Genomic DNA, 23,878 nt, shown 5'->3' with positions numbered 1-23,878 from the left:
ATAATCCGACACGCCCTTTGCTGGCTGCTGTTCCTTCTTCGCCATTTTAAAACAGACTCGTCCATCAAGTTCCACTAGAAATCATTGATCAACACTCGAGTCCTCAGTTCGTGAACGAATCGAGTGCTGTGGTTTTTAACTTTTGGGAAAGCAAGTGCAAATACTCAATTAGCAAGAAGCACAGACAGAAGTAGCGGCCTGTTCCCTCTGTGACTTCACTCTGTTTCCGTGTTCAACACCATGAGCAACATGACTCACTTTCCAGGGGGAACCACCTCGGAGACAGTCTCTCTGAGCAGCGCGCTCCAATCCAGGGGCTCCGTGCCCGCGGCGAAAACTGGTCTTCGTCATCATTGGTGTCCTGCCTGACGCTGCTTCTTCCTTGCCGGTATGAAACAGACTCATCTATCCAGCTGCCCGACACCACGCAGGCTTCTGTCCTGCGAGAAACGACCCGAGCCAGCGGGACTTTCCGAACCGACCGAACTCACAGCCTGACTGATGTACCATTGGTTGCCTTTACTTAAACATCCCATTGAATATCCGTCATTTAGTGGTTTCTGTGATGTTTATTATTCAAGTTCAAGTTCAAGTTTATTGTCATTATACTCATATACAGGTATATGGTATAACGAAATGTTATTTAGCTAGCTCTCGGACATAAGTAGTACAAAGAAAAAAACGAAAACAAAAACAACAACAACAACAACAAAACAATTGTTTAACAAAAGAAAGACAGAGACAACAGGCAGTGTGCAAAAAACAACAACAGGCAATGTGCAAAAACAAAAACAGGCAATGTGCAATAAAACAGCAAAAGGCAATGTGCAAAACAGCAAAAAGGTAACAGGTTATGTGCAAAAATATGCATCAACAGAATGAAATAAAGGGATAGAAATTATGGGGAGTGAGCTTTTGAAATGCATGGTAGAGGTAGATTTACAATGTGTGTTTGGGTTTTTGGTAAGAGAGAAGGCACTGTGAGGTTCAGATCATAGGTGAGAGTTGAGATGAGAGTGAGAGAGGCTGGGAGTTTAACAGTTTGATAGTGCGGGGGTAAAAACTGTCTCTGAGTCTGGTAGTCCGGGCCCAAATGTGCCGGTACCGTTTTCCAGATGGTAGCAGATCATAAAGTCTGTAGCTGGGGTGTGTGGGGTCTTTGATGATGCTTAGAGCTTTCCTCAAGCACCGTCTGTCATAAATGTCCTGTATAGATGGGAGGGCAGCCCCAGTGATGGACTGGGCAGTTTTCACCACCCGCTGTAGGGCTTTACGGTCAGCAGTACTGCAGTTGCCATGCCACACTGTGATGCAACCTGTCAGTGTGCTTTCTGTACTGCATCTGTAAAAGTTAGTGAGGATCTGGGGACATATCTTGGCCTTCTTCAACCGTCTTAGGAAGTACAGGCGCTGTTGAGCTTTTTTGATCAGACAGGTGGCATTGAGAGACCATGTGAGGTCCTCGGTGATATGGACGCCAAGGAATTTGAAGTTTCTGACCCTTTCCACTTCAGTCACGTTGATGTGGATAGGGGCATGTCCGGTTTGCAGTTTCCTGATATCAACGATCAGCTCCTTGGTTTTGCTGACGTTGAGGGTGAGGTTGTTGTCATCACACCACGTTGTAAGGAGATTGACCTCCTCCCTGTAGGCCCTCTCATCATTGTCTGTGATCAGACCTACAACTGTGGTGTCATCGGCAAACTTGATGATGGAGTTGGTGTTGTGTTTGGCCTTACTGTCGTGGGTATAGAGGGAGTAGAGCAATGGACTAAGCACACACCCCTGGGGGACCTTAGTGTTTAGAGTTAGTGTGCCAGAGGTGTGGTTTCCAAGCAAAAAATGTTTTTTTGATTTTATTATATTTATTATCTATAATGTTAATTAACATTATTTTATTAGTAATTTTCACTTTCATAGCCTATTAAGCTTAATACCTAAATACATCTAAACATTATTTATGTGTATTTATTACACAGTTTATAAATGATGTACAAACCCAGCTCTGTTCAGTGTGATTGTAGTAGTTCTGCAGCTGTTCTCAGCCTCAGTCCTAAGTGGTTCCTGTTGATGAGCCAAAGCAGCTCCTGTAGAGCTGAGTGAGGTTATTGTACAGACTTGTATCACAGTGTGAATGGCTAACTATAGCCACTCTGACCACTGTAATTATCTCCTGCATCTTCAGCCTGGACTCCAGTGATTGTCAGTGTAAAGGCTGTTCCAGAACCACTGCCAGTGAATCGATCAGGAACCCCAGAATAACGGTTTGTTGCAACATAAACCAGGAGCTGTGGAGCCTGACCAGGTTTCTGCAGCTACCAGTGCAGGTAGTTGCTAATAGACTGACTGGCTGTACAGCTGATGGAGACAGAGCTTCCTGGGAGAAGAGACTGAGCTGGAGACTGAGTCAGAACAATCTGCCCACTGGACACTGGAAGTGAAATAGATTCTTTAAATTGTAGATTTATTCTAAATTTATTCTTTCACACTTTTGTTAATATTGTAAAATTAATGTTAATAAAATAAAAATAGAGAACCAATACTTTTTACAAACATTTGTATTATATATATTTGCCCTAGAAAATACATTTGCTACATTTCTATTGATGTTCTTTAAATTTGAGGTTTGTTCTAATTTTATTCTAAGATCTTTAAAACTGAGGTTAATATTAGGTTAATATTGGGAAATTAATGTTAAAAATATTGTTAATATTTTTTACTTATTCTAAATTTATTCAATCTTTAAAATTTAACTTTTAAAGGTAAATTAATGTTAATAAAATAAATATAATAAAATTAGAGAAGTATTTTCTTTAATCCTGACCTTGAGCAAAGAGCCCCAGTGTCCCCAGCAGTAGAATCAGTGGCATCATTGTCCTGTGTGTGTCAGTGACTCTGAAAGGGCTGAACAGTGACTGATCCACACTGTGAGTCTTAAAGTGTTTGGAGCAGTGAGGCGGCACAGGTTTGCAAAGCTCCTTCCTGTAAGCAAATCCTATCACAGACAGTTAGAAAAGCTGATATGGGAGAACAGGTGCAATCTGCAAGGGTTGGGTCTGCTGTTATGTGTATATAATATGTAGTGCATATACCGCTAGATCAGTACTCTGACATTAGAGCTCTATTACATCCTGGCTCCCCTCAGTTTGCTATTGCCCTTCTGCCCAAGACACCCTCAGCATGATCATTCAGTGATGGACCTGATAACATCCTAATCAATCCTCAGCTGTGATTTTGTATCTTAACAGTTAGCACCCAGCTCATTTCATTGGTAAACTCACTGGCTCCTCTTCTCTCTCCAACTAACTTGGCAATTCTGACTTTACCCACCAGGTGACTGCAAAGCAGTCCAAATCAGGGTTTACCTTTTTTCCAACATGCCAGACCCAAAGAGTGAGTCAGTGAAGAACTGAATTCTGCCCAATAAATTCTTACTGCAACAAACTAAATCTTCTTTTTCATGAACCAATTGTTAATTTTAACTGATCATTGGAACTGTGAAAGTTGGACTCTGAATATAGTTGCATTCAGAATATCTAAACACATTCAGTTAAGCACTGTAGCTGGGGCAAACCAAGTTTATCCCACCTGTCTTCCTTGTGGCTTTTTCTTTAAACATTCTGAAAGCATTGATCCAGCAGAGACTCACCTTCCCCTGGAGGTCCTCTTGCCAGCACTTGGGGATCCCAGTCCTCCACTGGCCTTGCTACAGAACCTGCTATTCCTCTGTCTGTTTATTCTCGCCAATCTCTCCCCAGTGACCCTGCTGTCTACTTTCCACACAGCTCCTCTTGCACTGGTCTCCCCACCTTCTCCACAGACAGTTTCCAGTCTGCAGACTGCAGCCTTCACTCGCTCCCAGCCCAGTCAGCCCACTCATCTCTTGCTCTCTGCTTCCTGCTCTCTGCCTCACCTCCATCTCATCTCTCTGATCTCCCAAAGATCCCTGCAGTCCTGCGCTTGGGGCTCAACCTGTCATTTCACTGCAGGGCTTAATAGTGGCTGCAGCATAACATACATGGTGTACAACTTATTGATGCAACACCAAAAACATGTATAATAAACTATCAGTCTTAATAGAATATATTTGTGAAATGATCTGCTGATAGAAAAGTTTGATCATTCACTCAGGACTACCAAGATAAGACGTAATAACATCAGAGTTAATATATATCACATACATTAACTCTAATTAGATCATATCTCATAATATATATATCAGCTATAAAGTGTTGTTGTCAACCTTGTAGATTATCTCAGTCTCAAGCAGTTAAATAATATTTTTCTGACAGTTAATTAGCAGATTCTACTGGAAAATCCCTTACTACCAAACTTTTATTAACTTTTTATTTTTGTTTTTGTTTTTGCTACAAAATACTAGTTTCTGAATACCCTTCCACTCACCAGATATTCTATAAATACCAGTGTCTCACATCTGAAGTCATAGTAATTATTTTTAATAAAAGGTCCATCTTACTTTGTAATCTCCTCAAACAATGTTTCTGACAGCACAGTCTGATGATTTTAATATTTTAATTTTTATCGTAATACCTGTTTAATTTGTCTCCTGTTGATCATCATGTTCTTTTTACATTGAAAGAGGAGTACCAGAAGCATTCTAACACTTTTCTAATAATCTTTGTGTGCCTTGAGCAAGCAGAAAGGGCACAGGAATGTAGCTGAAGAGGCCCCTGTCTTTAGCTCCATATGGCTCTCATGCTGTGATCTCAGCCACAGAGTGACCTGGTGCTTTTTGTGTGTGGGGAAGTGAGGGAGATGAGTTTGTCTTTCTCAGGACAGTGATGACCCAGTACTCTCCATGATGGATGTTTGCCAAAGGTGGCTGGATGTCTAGCAGAGAGTCATCTAGACATGATCATAAGGTCCAAGGTCACTTTTCATCACCTAGAGGAAGATCCATCAATGGGAGAACTCTAGGGTGGTACCAGAACCTAACCTGACAGCATCTCAGCCAATCACCAGCTGTGATGTACAGAATTGTGTCCAAGATATTCTTTCTGCAACAGAAGAAATCTTGTGTTCATGAACCAACTGTTATGTTTGCTGTCTATGTTTGCTGTCTAAGACAGTTGGACTCTTTCTTTTGTCGACATGTTGGATGTCCGAATATATTCAAAAATAAGTTGTAGCTGGGACAAACCAAGTTCTCTCACCTGTCTACCTTGGGCCAGAACCAGGAAATCAAACGGTGTACGAACTTTGTTTTTAAAGACTAAAGTTCAGCAAGACATGGTTATCCACAGGTGAACCCAGCTGCCTGTCTGACTGCATTTCCACAGCAACTGGCCAGACTGGTAAAACTATCCAACTCCACAGTGCCCCAGCTGCTATGGACCTTGGTGTGAGTGTGTGAGTGTTTGTGTTTGTGTATCTATCTGCCCCACATCTTCACTCTTAAAATTATTTAAATGAGAAATAGAATAATCACAGTTCTTTGAATAATGTGACTGTGTTAAATGATCTCTTACAGTAGTGTCATAAACTTGTAAGTGCACCTGCAGGAGGTTCCAGCTGCAGCAGTGCAGTCTTTGGGCAGTCCTGCTGAGGGAGGTTTTTGTACGGCTGTGTAACACTGTGTGAACAGAGCTTTACTGTTGATGTAGTGGTAACTCTGACAGTAATAATCTGCTGCATCTTCAGCCTGGACTCCTGTGATGGTCAGAGTGAAGTCAGTCCCAGATCCACTGCCACTGAAACGCTCTGGGATCCCAGTATAACGGGTAGTTGCATAATAGATCAGGAGTTTAGGAGCTTCTCCAGCTTTCTGTTGGTACCAGGCTAGGTAGTTGTTATTATACACTGCAGGACTGGTCTTACAGTTCACAGTGACTGTCTGTCCAGAGAGAACAGATTTCACTGTTGGAGTCTGAGTCACAGTAACCTGTCCACTGGATTCTGTAAACAAGACAAAACACAGGGAATTTAATTTCTTTCAGCTATTTTACTCTTTTTTGTAAAGCTTGTTTACATAATATGCTAACAGCTATATAGTCCACAAATCATAAAATATATTAAAGTCAACACCAAGCCAATAATTAATTATAATACACACTTCTTTTTACAAATTTGTAAATATATTTGCCTCTGAAAACACATTTGCTACACTTCTATTGAAGTTCTTTAAAGTTTAGATTTATTCTAAATTTATTCAGTTCTTTAAACTTTAACTTTTAAAGGTTAATGTTGTGAAATTAATGTTAATAAAATAAATATAATAAAATTAGAGTAGTATTTTCTTTAATCCTCACCTTGAGCGAAAAGCCCCAGTGTCCCCAGCAGTAGAATCAGTGGCATCATTGTCCTGTGTGTCAGTGACTCTGAAAGGGCTGAACAGTGACTGATCCACACTGTGAGTCTTAAAGTGTTTAGAGCAGTGAGGCGGCCCAGGTATGCAAAGTTCCTTCCTGTATGCAAATCCTGTCACAGACAGAAAAGGCCTGAGCTGAGAGAACAGCCTGGTCTACAGTGATTATCAGTGTAAAGGCTGGTCCAGACTCACCACCAGTGAATCAATCAGGAAACCCTGACAAATGAGCTGTATGCAATATGGATTCTTCTCTAATCCGTAGAGTCATCTACCCAATTCACACTACCTGACCTTAACCACACTTGATACCTAATCTTTTTATAAAATGCTTTCTTCTGTTTCTGTCATTTAATCTTAATTCTGAATTTTCATACACACTCTTTTTTAATGAGTCAACATCTCTGCAGGACAGAGTATAATCCAATCTTCCCACAGTAATAATCTCCTGCATCTTCAGCCTGGACTCCAGTGATTTTCAGTGTAAAGGCTGTTCCAGACCCCCTACCATTGAATCACGTGAAGAACCCCAGATTTATGGGTTGTAAGTAAGATGGATTCTACTCTAGTCCGTAGAGCCTGTAGGTATGCAATATGTTAAGTTGCAATCTCGGTCCTGGTATCACAATTGTAATCCCTCCCCCTTAAGGGCGCTCCGGCTCGTTCACATTTTAGTTAATTTTATGCACCTGCTTCCCGTTCCAGCCTCCCTGCAAAAGCCAGGCGCTCACTCGGTTCCGGGCTCTGCTCTGGAAGACATACGCCCGGAGGCTTGCCGACCACCAACTCGCCCTACATCCACGGCTCAGGTGACATTTGCCCCCTAGGTGTCCCGAACCAGCCGAGTCTGGGATCTGGAGCGCCTGGTCCTGTTCCCCCTTATTCCCCCTGACCCTTCGCCGGATCCCGCTCTGGTTTTAACTTTGTCTCGTTCGTCTTGGATTGATCACCCGGCTCTGGGCTTTTGCCTGCACTGGACTTCACTTTGGACTCCCTTTTTGGACAGTTCGCCTGGACCACGCCCCCTGGAGCATCTTCTTCACGCCCCCCCTGTTGATCTACCAGCCCAGTTCCTCGTCTCCTCCCCTTGTCTGTTCACTCCCTTCCGGATTGTGTTGTCTGCATAGGGTCCTGAAAGACGCTTTGTAACACCTGGAAATCGGTAGCAGGAGCTGTTAGGTGGGAACGCAGGTGAGAGATGTGAAAGACAGGCTGATAGTTGAGGGGAAGGGCAGGTGGCATAGCAGTGACACTCTGGGGTAAGACAGACAATGGAGCTGCTGAGCAGGAGCTGTCTGGTTGCTCAGTGAATAAGAATGGAAACTGCAGTAGGAAGCGGAGCAGCTGAATGAGAAGCTGTGCCAATACTGCCTGAAGAGAAAAAAAAGTATCTGCTAGATCAATACTATTATTACCATTCTGAAATACCCTATTGATATTTGGTGCAACCTGGCTCCCTCAGTTTGCTATTGCCCTTCTGCCAAAGACATTCAGACACCCTCAGCATGATCATTCACTGATGGACCTGATAACATCCTAATCAATCCTCAGCTGTGATTTCGTACCTTAAAATATAGCCACCAACTCATTTCATTGGTAAACTCACTGGCTTCACTTCTATCTCCGACTAACTTGGCAAATTGGACTTTACCAAGCACGTGACTGCAACAGCCCAGATAAGGACTTAATTTTTCTCCAAGATGTACTGTAAGACCCAGACAGTGAGTCACTAAAGTAAAGAATTCTGCCTGAGATATTCTTCCTACAACTGTATATATCTTACAGTATATTTTGCAAACCAATTGTTAATTTTTAATTGATGAAACTAAATTGATGAAAGGGAGTTGGACTCTTTTTGTAAGCATTCTGAATATCCAGACAAACCTGTATTCAGTTAAGGGTTGTAGCTGGGACAAATCAAGTTTATCCCACCTATCTTCCTTGAGGCTGTATCCAAACAGACAACTGTGACCAGCATGTTTTAAGTGGGTTCTTTAAGGTATGCCTATAAGGAGCAGAGGCTGAGACACAATCAGCTGAGCCCTTATTCCACTCAACACAACTGGAACGGAGTGGAGTGTGGAGAGTCTGGTTAAAGTAGCACATGGCTCTGTGTGTTCCGACATACTGTAGATGGACTGTAGGATTAAAGCTTAAAATGTAAGTTGCCATTATAAGACATCAGTTAACTTCTTCTTAATGTTCAGTGACACAGATGATTAAGTCCCTCCTCAATTCCTGCACTTTGTACAGTATGTTGGGCTGGGGAGCAGCACATTGAACAGAACATCTCTGACTTCAGGGATCGACTCTGGGGGAGTTTGCCCTCTGGGGCACCAAAGTGATTTTACTTTTCTGTGAAAAAGAAATTGCGAAAACTATGAAAGAGAAAAGTACATTGAATGTACAGTACTTTTCTAAGCCAATATAATTTTCCATCTCCAGAACTCACTGACCTTGTGCAAAACCTGAAAACCGTCAGAGAGCCAAACATTCCCTTGTAGCACCAGTTGTGTTTCCTGCTTTTAAAGAGGTTATTTTTCCAAACACTACAATCCCCCTGAAGCTCCTCAAATCCAGTGCAGAACAGGCTCTTTGTGGGTCCTGGCAGCAAAATAGAGTATCATCCTGGTTTCTTACTAAATACAATCATATTAAAAATTAACAAGTAATAGGTTTATTCCACGCTGAAAAAAAGAAGAAAGAGAACACAACGTTTCAGCCACGGAGTCTTCTTCAGGTGTCACACTTGAAGAAGGCTCCACGGCCGAAACGTTGTGTTCTCTTTCTTCTTTTTTTCAGCATGGAATAAACCTATTACTTGTTCCTTTGCAGCCTACGCATCCTGACGCAGCTACCCACCTGAACTACATATTAAAAATTATACATACTGGAGATCATCGGATTTGTAATTGGTTTCAGATCTGTACATGTAGGAACAGTAGGAACTGTTCAATCAGAATTAAAAGCTGACAAAAACAGGTTGTGTAAAGATCCGTGTGCAGATGCTGCACAACTGAAGTGTGATAAAAGTGTAAACAAGCAAGAATATCAATGAAGTTATGAAAATGCATTGGAGGAGCTGGAATGAAAACCAGCAGACTGTGTTTCTGCAGCCCCAGGGCTGGGAGCCACTGCTCTGATTTATTTCCATGCCCAGGGAAATGTGAGAATGACTCTCAGTGAGACTCTGACCTCTGGAGGGGCTCTGTCTGGGCATACAGACCTCCAGGCTTTAGAGATCACTGTGCTTTTGAAAGAGCCCAGAGGCCCTGCAGGTTTTTTTAAAGCTCCGTCTTTATAAATGGAACGGCTTCAGCAGATGCTTTGTCATTCACATGCCGGGCCGCCCTCACAGCAGACATCCTGGACATCTCGATCCCCGCATGGAGCAGAGTGGTGTGTTCCCCCAATAAGCAGACTCTCTGAAAGGGCACGAGCAGGTCCTGGTGATAATCCATCAGTTGGAAGGGTGTGAAGAGCACAAAGGCAGCCAGGCTGGACTCATCTAGGCTCCAATTCTTCACCAGCCCACCTTCGTACAGAGCGTGGACGCCATTGCCATGGATGGCGGCCAGGTCGCTCAGCGCCAGCTCCTGGCAGGCCTCGTTGCTCCTCTCCAGGAAGAACAGGGACTTGTCCAACCAGGTGTGAGATGCCAGACCACATCTTTGTGAAAAGGTCTCTTGTAGTACTAAAATAAATATGTAATTGCACCTGCAGTACTGTAGGTCTCAGCTGCAGCAGTGCAGTTGCTGTGCAGCCCTGCTGAGGGAGGTTTATGTACGGCTGTGTAACACTGTGTGAACAGATTTTTACTGCTGAGGTAGTGTCAACTCTGACAGTAATAATCTGCTGCATCTTCAGCCTGGACTCCTGTGATGGTCAGAGTGAAGTCAGTCCCAGATCCACTGCCACTGAAACGCTCTGGGATCCCAGTATAACGGGAAGATGCATAATAGATCAGGAGTTTAGGAGCTTCTCCAGCTTTCTGTTGGTACCAGGCTAGGTGGTTATTACCATGCACTGCAGGACTGGTCTTACAGCTCACAGTGACTGTCTGTCCAGAGAGAACAGATTTTACTTCTGGTGTCTGAGTCACAGTAACCTGTCCACTGGATTCTGGAAACAAGACAAAACACAGAAAATGCAGGAATTCAAGAACTAGAATGCTTTAATTTATTTTAGCTATTTTTACATTTCTGTTAAGCTTGTACATAATACGCTAACAGCCACATCTTCCATCACAAATTAAAAATATGTTTCAGACAACAACTAGCTAAGTATTAAATTGTACCCTGAACAAAGATGAGGAGAGTCCAGATGAAGATGGTGATGAAAGTCATTGTTGCTGTAGGTTCTGTTGCCATGAAGGGCAGCTCTCAGTCATGAAGTGTTAAACTCACAGGGCTATAAACACTCCCAGAGCACTGAAGCATGTGCTGCCAATGCAAAGTGTCTCTTCTATGCAAATTGTCTTCCTAGCTTCAGCACCACTTGTAGCAAGGCAGTATTCCATCTGGGTACTATGGAAGCCTCACTGGCGGAAATGGGATTCTATAAAAATTAGTGTAATTAATATGATTTTTATCAGGGCACTGTACAAGACAAGTCTTCAGGCCTATAGATCCTATAATCCTGTACGATTCGTGAATATAGTGTAACGGAACGGCCGACATACAAGTTGTACGAGTGTGGTGACAGCACCACCCTCCCCTGCGCATAACAGGGATGCTGGCCGCCGGGGCTAAAGATAGTGTTCTTTAGCTCAGCTGGCAAGACATGGGTTCAAGCCAATGCAGTGAGGCACGAACTAGGGTGGGAGCGGAGAGGGCACAAGCCCTAGATCCCGAATCCTTTGCAATAACAAAAGGACAGACAGTGAAATGTGGGCTATTTTGAAGTCGCAAATGTGAGATATGAAGTCGCAATTCTGAGATACTAATTCAGACTTCTGAGTTACTAAGTCGGAATTCTGAGATGCTAAGTCGCAATTCTCAGTTACTAAGTCGCAATTCTGAGATACCATAGCACGTTTTTTTTTTACTCCCTGGCGGAAACGGGCTTCCATAGTTATTCTATTATTCACCACAAAAAAAAAATATCCTACACTATAAACACCCCAAAGGGCTGGTTTGGCTGTGAAGTTGTCTTCGACTTTCACTTTGTGTCCTTTTCTCTTATTTAATAATTTTAAAATCACCAGTTTCTTACTCTGGGTTTCTGAGATCCATATCAACAGGCAGGAATTTATTTTCCTGGAAATCAATGTGTCCACAAAGGACTATGGTGAAATTCACTAAGTCTTGTGCTTCTCCTGCAGCTTCTTTCTTTCTGGTACTGTATCTACCTGTACATTTGCAAGCAGTGTGGTTCACTGTCTGTCAAGATTTAAGAACGAACAGGAAACAAGTGGAGGCCATTGGGCACATCAAGGTTGTTTGGTTGCTACTATCTCAGTGATGTGAGAATCTCATGCTTCTGTTTCTTGAAAGAATCCAGAGTATCAGCTTCACCAACACAGCTGGGAAGGTTTTTCCATACTGCTACAGCACTGTGGGTGAAGAAGAGTGGATCCGATGCGGTATTTTCTGAAAATATGGAAGAAGATGCTCTACTTCAGCAGTGGTGAATTGAGCTCAACATGTGAGCATTTTCTCCAGGAATTTTCTCCTGTTTAATACAGTACATAATTTTAAGAGGACCTACTGTATACAGAAGAAACACACAAGATTTTTGTGATTCATCACTGTTGGCAATTGTATGTCTGCATAAAAAGAGCCCCAAAAAGTATTGTAAGAGGGCCAGCACAAATTCAGCTTAGAGACAATGTTTTCCAGCTCTGATCTCTGAGAGATTTTGTAAGTCCAGACAGAACATGTGATGAAAGAATTTCCACTCCCTCGCAAAGATCAGGGGTGTGAATTAACAAAGTAGAACTACTTCACCACACTACAGTACTTAAGCACAGTTATTGAGATCTGTACTTAAGTATTTTAACTTTTGCCCAAGAATTTTTGTATAGAAAAGACGCTACTATTACTCCACTCCATTTCCCAGAAACATCTGTATTTCATGTTCCGTCAGGGATTCTGATGTTTTTATGGGCTGGGATTCTGATGGGTTAAAGCAGGGGTGCTAGTTGATTGCTAGTGTTCTAAGCCCTGTTGGTTTTTACCTCCTAAGAACAACACAGGGCTTCCCAGTTTAACATCCTTAATGGAGATCATAAAACATGGACCTTAAACGTGGAATTATTTTCCAAAGGAAATATGGAAATAGTGGTTAATAGGGATCTAGAATACATTACATGTGACTATTTCTCCATAAGAATCAATGTATTACAACACTAATAGGGACCTAGGGACATGATGACATGAGTCTATAGTAGTGTCCATTCATGTTGTCACGGGAGCCGGTTTTGACTCCCTTGGAGTGCGTTATTAAAGACGCATCCTATATGCATCCAATATGCAGATGGTATAATCCGTAAAAGACAACGGAGGAAGGAACAACGGGGTTAGGATGGTTGACAAGACGGGGGACTGTGACTGTAGTGAGCAGGTGCAGGAGGGAAATGCGGAAGCAACCAAGTCCAAGGAAGTCCAAAAAGGGAAGTTGGGTCGCAGTCTGTAATCCAAGAGCCGGGAGATCCATCCAAGACAAACAGTTAAAAATTGGAACCGGGTCAGAACCAGCACAGAAACAGGAACTAAAAACATAACAGGACCAGGTGCTCTTAATCCCGGACCCAGGCAGTCAGGACGCCGGGGAAAAGGCCTGCCTTCAGACAACCTGGAAAATAGGCAAGCCTTGTGGCATCCATCTTCCAATACTGAGCCAGAAACTGAAGAGACGCTAGGCTTTTAACCAAAAAGCAAATGAGATGCACCAGGAAAAACTTATCATAACCGAAAGGGGTAGGAGCGCCCTCTAGAGGAGGGATGTGGAACGTAACTCATGTCTTCTGTCTGTAAACAGAATGACCCATTATGCTGAGCACTTAAATGTAATGTATACTGGTCTGAAAGAAACACCTAGAATTTGAAAATTAACAATGAATGAGAAAAAAAGAGTGAGGGTGTCAGTGATGAACAATATTTTTAATAAATTAAATAAAAATAAACATTACAGTGCAGAATGTTCATCTTAAAATTTTAAATTTAAATAGCATTAACATGTAGTGTGACGTGTATGAACAGTGCACACAAAGATTCAAGAAACGCACAGCAAAATACTTTTAAATGAAACCTTTATGTACAGCATAATGTTAATTAAAATGATATTAAATACTGTATATATGATAAAAAGGGAAATACAGTAAATTTTCTCATATTTGAACTTATTTAGCAACATAGTTACACTGAACTTTGCAATCAGAGGTTAAAGTCAGGGCATAAAAATTACATCAACATGGCAAACACATACAAGTTTTAAATAATATAGTAAGTGAATATCTATAATGATTGTTATATATGAGAAAGCTATTTTACAATAATTTTGCTAGGTTTTTTTACTATAAGAACAGGTACCCACAGAACTGCTGGTCTTGCAGCTCACAGTGACTGTCTGTGCTGGGAAAACAGATGTCACTGATGGAGTCTGAGTCACAGTAATCTGTCCACTGGAACCTGGAACGAAATAAATAAAGGTATTACTGGGAATGTAATTTCATAATGATATGCCTAAAATGCCCAAAATAGAATCATTTCTTGCGATCAGTTTCTGCATTGAAAAAGGACCAAAACGCATTATGTTTCATTGCATTAATTTAATTTCTACTCACCATGAAAGCTTTCAAGTGTCCAGATGAAGATGGTGATGAAGGTCATTGTTGCTGTGGGTTCTGTTGCCATGAAGGGCAGCTCTCAGTCGTGAAGTGTTAAACTCACAGGGCTATAAACACTCCCAGAGCACTGAAGCATGTGCTGCCAATGCAAAGTGTCTCTTCTATGCAAATTGTCTTCCTGGCTTCAGCGGCACTTGTAGCCAGTCAGTGCTGGAATCACAGGCTACACTGAAGATATGTCTGCTGGAATCTGCCAGTCCTGCATCATTATTCATATTCCAGGAGTTACTACACGTTACAAACCTCATGTTTTCTAGAAGATATAGTCCATTGTTTCTGACGAAATTCACTTTGGGATCTTGTTCTATTCTAACAGCATGGGACAGTTACTGATATTTGTTTGCCCACTGTTGTTTTTAGTTAAGACTCACAACATGGATCTTTCACTGTTCAGCCCTTTCAGAGCCACTGACTCACACAGGACAATGATGCCACTGATTCTACTGTTGGGGACACTGGGGCTCTTTGTGTGAAGCATTGAAAAAAAAATCAATCTAATATTGTTTGACTAAGTTAAAGTGGCGTATCTTGAACAACATTATACAGTACAAGTTGCATTTGATCATAATTTATAAGTGCATTGCCACCCTGAAGCCTGGTCTCATCAGATCTCAGCTGCTGAGCACAGCTGGGTCAGATCAGTAAAGTAGTGGGAGACCTCCCAGGAAAACCAGGTTCCTGTTCTAAGTGGTGTTTCTGAACCAGGATTTACAAGCAATCCCAGCATGCTGCTTTAACACAGGGATGTAGTGCTACAGGAGCTGATGTCCTTCAGATGACACATTAAACCAAATTCTAAATTTTAACCTGAGACCTTGACAAGAGTGGGGTTATTAAAGACCCCATGACACCGTTGAAGAGAGTAGGGAGGTGAATTCGGTGTCCTTGTTTCATTCTTAATTTCCTCATCTGATCTGCTGCACACTGGGTGTTTAATCATAAGGTGTCGTGGATAGATACTGTCCTTCTATGTTGGATGAACTGGTTTCATAAACTTTACAATAAAAATGGGAAACACTGAGCTAGAGGTACCCATTCATGAAAAAATTACTATGTTGACACTTTATCTATATCTTTTGGACTTCTGCAACACATTCTTTGGGTCTTTGATGATGACCTATTGAAGATGCCATTCCTTCAGTTACCTGTGTCTCTACACACACACCACACACATCAGACTATCACATACTCACTTCCAAAAGAAACATCATATTTCCTTGACATATCACATATTACTAAAACAGTGTGATCATTTTAACATCTAAATTAAAATTACCCACTCTGCATCATTTTTCTGTGTTCAGTGTTTATTTGTCTGTTCATTGTAATGATTTGATTATTTGAAATTACAGGAAAAATTAGATACTGAAATACCAAATTGTAAGAGTGTTTTTATGACTACCAGTAATACTGGACAATATAAAAGCAATATTGGCAAACTGATGTATACAATGTATATACAGTAATACAAAAGTTTGATTCTTTGTGAATCACTCTTCCTTGAATGCAACACAAATTAAAGAAAATAGCTAAAAGTAGCCAAACCGTAGAATTGCACCTGGTTCCCAGCTCAGGCCTTGTCTAACTGTCTGTGACAGGATTTGTATACAGGAAGGAGCTTTGCATGCCTATGCCACCTCACTGCTCCAAACACTTTAAGAGTCACAGTGTGGATCACTCACTGTTCAGCCAGTGACTGCAACAGATGAACTGAAATCTGTTGAGTTGAATCTGTTGGGCTGAATTTTTTTACTGACCAGTAATATCACTAATACATACTGTAGTGCAACTGCAACATACAGTAAACCTGAACAATTTGTTTAGAATTATGAAATATATTTCAGAAATGTTTCCTAAAGATATGTTTCTTCAGTAATAATGTGGTAGGATGCTATTAACCCAACATTGTTATAAAATTATGGGTTGGTAAATTGCTGGATCTCTGTTTTCACTGGGATGTAGTATTGTATTGTATTTTGTATTGAATACATGTGTGTTAGTTAAGATTTTTTTCTCATCTTTGTATCTCTGTCTTTTGTATCTCTGTTATTCCGTGTGTACCACACAAAAATCCTAACAACCCAAAGGTTGGTTGGCTATAAATTTGACACTGGCTTTCATTTTGTGTCTTTTGCTCTTTAATGATCTTAAAATCACCAGTTGGCTGTTGACTTTTTCAGATCTGTGTCAAAGAGCTGGAACTGATGTTCTTTGAAATCAATGTGTCCACAAAGGATTTTGTCAAAATTCACTAAATATGTGTTTTGTTTTGTGAGGATTTAAGAACAAAAGAAAGGGAAACAAGAGGCCATTGGGCACCTCATGGTTGTTTGGTTGCTAGTATCTCATTGATTTGAGAATCTCACATGGCTGTTACTTGAAAGAAGCCAGAGTATTGTACCAATATATGTAGCTGGGAACCTTGTTTCATTCTTAAACAGCTCTTTGAGTAAAGACAAACAAATCAGGTGCAGTATTTTCTGAACGTCTGAAATAAACTGTTCTAGTTAAACAGTGGTGCATGAATCGAGCTTGATATGAGAATATGAGAATTTTCTCCTGGATTAAGACATAATTCATAGAGAACCTAGACAGAAGAAAAATACAAGATTTCTGTAATTCATTATTGTTAACAATTGTGTATCTGTTTAAAAAGTGTTCTAATATGATGAGCCTGAGCTTAGAGACAACATTTGTCCAGGTCTTGCTGGCCAGATATTGGGATATACTACATCTGGCAAGAACAAACTGTACTATAAAAGAATTTCCGCTACCTAAAGATCAGAGGTGTGGAGTCATGAAGTAGAACTCCTACAGTATTGATTTTAGCCCTAAGGTGAGCGAAGTGCCAAACCTTTCAATTGAATTTGCTGCTTAATTCCGATGCTGTGGACCTGATGGCAGAGATGCTGAAAGTTCTCCAAGCTGAGAGCAGCACACAGAGGGGAAGGCTGCTGCCCTCACTGCACCAGCACAAATGCAATAAAATGCTTATTTGCATATATGCTTCCAGACAAAGACATTAAAGGAATCACCAAAAACATGAACACAGAGCAGCAGTGGAAACAACAAGTTAGATAACATACAAGTTAAAAAAACACACTTTAAACACACACTTGCTGTATGTGACACTTCAGGTGTCACTGAAAAGCAGGGATAATGTTATTAGGAACAGCCACTGTAACATATGTGAAAGTAATTTCTATTATTTCAAAAGTGGTCACTCATAAACATCCATTCCTGGTATTAACATAGGGTGGTGTAGCGGCGAGGCTTATTAATAAGAAAGAATTAAGTGTTCTGAGCCTTCCCAAATGAGGCCCCATTTCTCTGTTCATCTCTGTGGTGCAGCCACAGAGAAACTATTCATGCAGGCTGATTTAAGGTTTCCTTTGATAAGGTTTCCTAGGACAGCTCCCAAAGGGGGGTGCACTTAGCTAAGCCTGGCTATCATGATCAATGGTCATCCATTGCCGCCTATCTGTCTAGGGAGTGCCAGATGGACATCTGGACTGCATTCCTAAGTGTCAGGAGTAAGTGACTCATATCTCACCTTGATCAACCAATCAGGGACTGGTAGGGCCGAGTAACCCACGTGGGACTCTGATGCCCATGGAACTTTCAGCCAATCAACGAGCTGAAGTTCCTCCAGGTAAAAACAGGCAACACAGAGAGCCTGAGAGATTCAGTAAGATTCAGTGAAAGATTCAGAGTGGACTTCTGAGACTATTCTAAAGGGAATTCAAAGGAGAATTCCAGGGCAGGACGGCCCAGGAGCAGAAGGCTCCCAAGGGCAGGAGATTCTCGCAGCGCGCCTCCTGACCATCCTGAGACAACCACGGAATGGCCAGTGTGTCCGAGTGCCAGAACTTTCCTGTTCTAAGAGTCTAGAGCGGAGGTTGCCAGAGAGTAACTAGAGGATCCACCCGAGGTTAGCACCAGCAGCAAGCCTCGTAACAGGTCAGAACTGTGAACAGCTGAATCACTATTCAGAACTAGCTCTTCATCAGGAACGAACCGGTCCTCTTCCTGACTTGCTGGGACCCACAGTCATCTTTTCTCCTGTGCACAAACTTTGCTAGTTAAAGCCAACACTAACTAGCCGAGTGAGCATCAGCAGCGCACCGTCGCAAGCCGCACAGCACAGCCTGGCACAGAGCCAGAGAGCCCCCAGAGATTGGATGAGTATTCAACTTCACTGCATTACAGCTCGAGAATTCAACTGTTATCCCAACCAGTTGATATCAATTTAATTCCTAAGAGTTATGTACTTGTTTTGAGTATCTAATGTAGAAGTTATAACCAAGTTCATTTACGAAACGGTCTAAATGAATGATATACTAAACGTATGTCCTCTTGATATGTGTAACACTTCGTAACTGACTGAATATATATCTTTTGTATTCTGATAACCCCCTCGATAAGATATGTTAGGTTTATATGCATATTCTATGTATTAATAAATGTATCCTCGTGTATTAGTACCTGCGTGTGTGCGTTGTTTGAGTTGGATTCTAAAGCCATCAAAAGAATCAACTTTGTGATTTACTGCTTCAATTAATAATTGTCCCAGTAAATGCCCAAACCCTACAGAACTGGTGCCTTCAGAGAGCCACTACATTTACATTTTGGCTATGGCAACGTTACAATACTAACATAAATCTTATTCACAATAGGTCAATTAAAAAAAAGAAAATAAAAGAAACAAATGCGTTCAAACACTACTGTGCAGGCAAATCAAACACTACTGTGCAGTGCTTAGGTGGAACTCTAGGATTTGTATCTGAAAAATCATGGAACAGAAGGTGTTTTAATCATTTAAATATCCATCCATCCATTTTTTAACCTCTGGAGAACCTGAGCCTACCTGCAAGATGGAGCTGACAGGGAAGGCTGCCGTCCTGCGAGCTCCCATTCGTCCTTGTCTATTTCTTTATTTTTTGTTGTTTTTCATACTGCTTACTGCACATACTGCTTGCTCGGTGATTAGTTATGACCGGCAAACACTTATAAACATAAGATCGAATATTGGCACAGTTAAATCTACACCAATAATAACTGCCAACTATATGGACTGTGGTGTCTCACCTGTACCTGTAATGGGAAGAAGACGGCGTCGCAGGAAGAAGGGTAAATGGGCAGGTGTTCTGGGAAGATTGAGGCAATGCAGCAGTAGCGCCCCGCTCCCGAGTATACTTCTTGCTAATGTTCAGTCACTGGACAATAAACTGGATGAACTGAGGGCAAGGCTTGCTTTCCAATGGGACATCAAGAACTGCAACATGCTGGCGTTCACTGAGACCTGGCTTGACCCGTCTGTTCCGGACTCTGCTATCATCCCGGGAGGATTTTCTATTCACCGTCAGGACAGAACAACGGATTCGGGTAAGAGCAAAGGCGGCGGGGTATGCTTCATGGTAAACAATTCCTGGTGTACAGATGTGGAGATTATTTCAACATCTTGCTCTACACATCTTGAACATTTGACAATAAAATGTTGCCCTTTCTATCTCCCGAGGGAGTTCACATAGTGGTGTAAGTAGTATAAAGCGACACCTTTCGTCAAACTTTTGACAGGTACCACACCCCTTTTCCAGCCAAAGGTTGTCCGCGGTGGTTGGCTGTCCTGCCCCCTTGCCAGCCAATGGCGTGTTGTTATTTGTGCATGCCCCGCCCCCTCAGGAGCCAATGGTGTGGGTCGGAACTCCCGCCTCCCCCCGGCCGGTCGGTCTGGAGCCTCAGGGTCCCAAAGCCCCAAGGCGGCGCATCACTCGCTTTAGGTGTGTGAAAGTGTGTATTGGTTTGGAAGGGGACCATGTCTGCCGCGGGGTTGAGTGCGCTCTATTATAACCCTAGGAAATCGGGTAGTTACGGCAGTGCGGGGAGTCTGGTGCGGGCCGCGAGATCCCGGGGTGTGAGCCGCGGCCGGGTGGTCGAGTGGTTGTACAGAGTTAAATCTGTATTCACATTTTACATAAATCTTTTTTTTTTGCGTCTGTAAAAATAAGAATAGTGTTGCTTTTGCAACTCATCAAAAGTCACGTCTATTAATTTTTCATCCAGCTGTTCAAGTGTGGTGTGTACATGCTCGTATGGGGAGTGGTCCTCAATTATATTTTTTAGCAACTGTTTTATGCACCGCTCAGTGTCATTTGTAATGGTGTACGAACCCAGACACCTGGCGGTGTACAGAACAGCCGATAAAATTTGGGCTAAACTGAGAGACTTATAAATTTCTAAAGTGGCAAACGTCACGTCTTCAAACCCATCTGTGTAGCCGACAGACAGGCATGTGTGACCCCGCTGACCGGGATGGTCAATCAAACAGGCCGGGCAGTCATCAACCAAGACCCCCTTTAAACAGTGTTTGAAGATGCAATAAACTACTGCTTTCACAATCTGGGCCATAACATCGGGCTCATTAGGGACATCGTTAGCGAAACCTGGTTGGGCATCAGCTTTATTAACATTTGGCCGAACACACAAGCATACACACGAAACATTCAGTTGTGCCGGTAGGCTAAAGATTGACCTGTCCATATCCTCTTTATTCTATTAAAGGAAAAAGAAAAGGAAGGCTTAACAAAATAGATATGCTTTGTACCTAAAATATCGAGCATTTAACGCACTTTTGAGCTAAGGTTTTTCGTTAATATTTACCATTTGTAGCGTGGTATCATCGCTAGCACCCGGCAGTTCTTCAACATCTGGTACCCCAGCTGAACTCACACCCCCGCCGATGTCACAGGGTGCAGAGGGCAGGGTCGGGTTTTGCTAAAAAGAAGACCAAGTATTAAAATGACATACGCTAAGCGCCGATACAACAATTCCACGATCAGAAAAAATATTTTAGCCGCCTACCTCTTCACTTTGTAGAGTAGCGGACCCGGATGTTTCTCCACACAAAGAAGCCATCTTCGCAGCTCCCAACAAGGGGTGGTGTCTGACAGCTCCAGGGACACGCTTGCGACCCTGTCAGGCCGGAGCGTTTAAGAATATGCGCCAATGGTGTAACCACGCCTACATAACACAAGACATTTTTCAATTGGTTGTGTTGCTTTAAAACGACCCCCCCCCCCCCATTGTTTTATCGAGAGCGAAAAGTATTCACATATCAGTTTATAAAGTATTATAAGTATAAAGTTAAAAGTATTAACACACAACGCAAACACAAATGAAGTGTTTGCCCAGAAAAGAAATTTTAAACATGCGGGGTTGGTCTTAAAGTTTTTAAAATAATGTAATAAGACACAGTTTATTTTTAATAACACATTCGCGACAGCTTTTTAGAATGTTTGAGATAAATTTCCACACATCGCAAGCGTAAAAGTCTTTAAGGTATTAAGGCAACAAATGATGGGGTGTTGTTCGTTATACTTTAACGGATTGGTCTTAAAGTTTTAAAATCACGTATTAAGAGATAATTTGAGATGTTCTGGAGACGTGCGGTGTGTGGCGGTTAGTTAAAGGCTCTGGAATGCAGAGTCGGGGGGGGCTAAAATTGAGCACAGGGAAAGTTTATAAACGTTTTATATTCATGTAAAGTTTTCTAATTAATAAGCACCACATGTATTTCACGCAAGAATGTTCTTAACATCGCATTGCGAAAAAATAAAACCTCAAAAGATCAAACTTGGTTTGTGAACACGTCGCTATAAAGAATAGATACATTTTCTTATACCGTTAATAAAAAACATTTTGCTTGATAATATTCTTAGCGGTCTGTTGGTGAATCAAACACAGACACCGAGGCACATTTTCACCACGTTTTAACCGCTATGAAATTTAGACACCGTTGTATGTCTTAAAATAATATAGATTTTAACATTATAACGGTCTAAAACGTTTTCTAAAATGTTTCTTAAAATAATTTCTACAGACCAGTACGTGCACACCCAATGATACCTAGGATTAATGGTTTTATGGGGGGCCATGTGTGTTTCTTAGAAGAGAATGTTTATCGGTTAGGGTATAAGTACCAGCGGTGTAACAGGCGAAGTTTTGGCTGGATTCCTATTCTTACAGGCTCGCGTTATCGCCTAACTCGTCAGAATGGATCACGCCGATCAATTACAACAGTCTGAAGATAGTCTATTTACAAACTTAACACTGTTCGATTTGATAGACGAAGACGAGGACTCCACGAATTTCAGCGGTATGTATATCCGGCTTTTTGTGAGACAATTACAACGTCACGGTGCATGTCTCATGTTTGCTATAGTTTCAAAACGTTGTATAATATTTGAATTATTATAATGAAATTACTAGGGAGTTGCTCCATAATGTGGTCGTGACTGTGTGTATCCATTCATTTCCATTAGCCCCGAAAACCACAGCTGTAAAATGACCAGTTACCACGCAACCCAACCCTGTTGAGTAATTACGACAATGTTTTGAATAACGCTTTATGACCGTGTGAGTCTTAAAGACACAGGGGTACTTTCTCCAAACCAATACACGCATGTGTCTATTCCGCAGACGCGGGCGAAGGGACAAGTCGCTACACGTTTAAAAAACCTCGTTTGGGGTTTACAATACCACCGCAAAACCTTGTGGAGACACAGGCAGATATTCAGATGTGCGAAGCATATTATCAGATCGCCTGAGAGAAGAAGTCGGTATTATATAAAACATTCTTTTAGCATGTCCATTTAAATGTGTCTATAATAAAAATCCCCACAGTTTTTCTATTTTTTGGTATTTTGCGGTGTTGAATTCTTTCACTAACGGTATTTTCCCTCTCCGTGCAGACCCCAAACCTTCAAAAAGTAAACTGCGACGCCGAGCCAACATGTTAACGGGGTCAACGAGCTCAAAACGTCTGAAATCAACAATCAAAGGTTAATATAATTTAAGCTGTGTTATGATCCACTTACGGCAAACGTTACTTCTTTTGTTAGGATGTTAATTCGATGAAAGATCCTAGTTCGCGTAGTTTTCTGTTTGGGAGTGTTAAAAAAACGTATTTTAAAACTGCTTAGCTTTTAAAGTTTAAAGCGACTGGTCTGTGGCAGGGGTCTATATGCCGTTAACCATGCCGCTTGACCCAGTAGCGCCACCACAGTCTTAAAGGAAACCGGTGTAACAACATGTCCGGGTAACTTGTTCTATTCACCCGCAGCCCTTTGTGTAAGGATGCGCCACATGTGTGGCGTTTTTATCCTAGTTATCGTAGTTTTCTGATTTTGACCGTTTAGATTTCATTGATTGTTGTGTTGAAAAGTCTTTTATTTTTATCACAGTGTAGTTTTCTGATTTTGAGATATAGAGCATTGGCGTGGTATTAAAAAGTCTTTTATTTTTTCACACAGCAGCTGTATCGACGAGCGGCGAAACAAATATGGCGGAAATGTCGGACCCTAATGTGGTGACTGCATCGGAGACGGCTGTTAAGACGCTGACCAAAACCAAACGTGTCAAGCCTGCGGAGCGAAATAATAACGTGCCTAAAGACTTGGTACTTGGTGATTTGGGATACTCAGTGCGGTATATTGCAGACTTAGTATCAAAGGTGGGCACTAATGAGGTGGATAAAAAGCGGTATTTAGAGAATCTAAGAGCCGCTTTAGCAAGTGTACATTCAGTGTTTCCAAAAACGATCCAGGTTTACGCCGCTAGCCTCTTAGACGTTTTTTCTAAAGAGGATGTCGATCTAACCTCTGGATTTCGTTACCTCATAATGCTATTTCATGGAGCATTGGTGA

The 23,878-nt window shown here is 41.8% G+C and overlaps 1 long non-coding RNA gene across 1 annotated transcript; it reads right to left on the bottom strand.

Annotated features, from left to right (window-relative positions):
* Window positions 1-20,219: 20,219 nt before the first annotated feature.
* Window positions 20,220-21,480, bottom strand: LOC148646799 (uncharacterized). The gene is made up of 3 exons (XR_015927749.1): window positions 21,036-21,480; window positions 20,835-20,948; window positions 20,220-20,726 (listed from the first exon to the last, which is right to left on the bottom strand). It is a non-coding gene; the product is annotated as an uncharacterized LOC148646799 (long non-coding RNA).
* Between the last annotated feature and the right edge of the window lie 2,398 nt (window positions 21,481-23,878).

This window comes from Lepisosteus platostomus, chromosome 16, assembly GCF_059453375.1.
Source record: "Lepisosteus platostomus isolate fLepPlt1 chromosome 16, fLepPlt1.hap1, whole genome shotgun sequence".
Classification (NCBI taxonomy): Eukaryota; Metazoa; Chordata; class Actinopteri; order Semionotiformes; family Lepisosteidae; genus Lepisosteus; species Lepisosteus platostomus.
The sequence above is the reverse complement of the archived record's forward strand: the minus strand, read 5'-3'. Positions and strand labels throughout refer to the sequence as shown.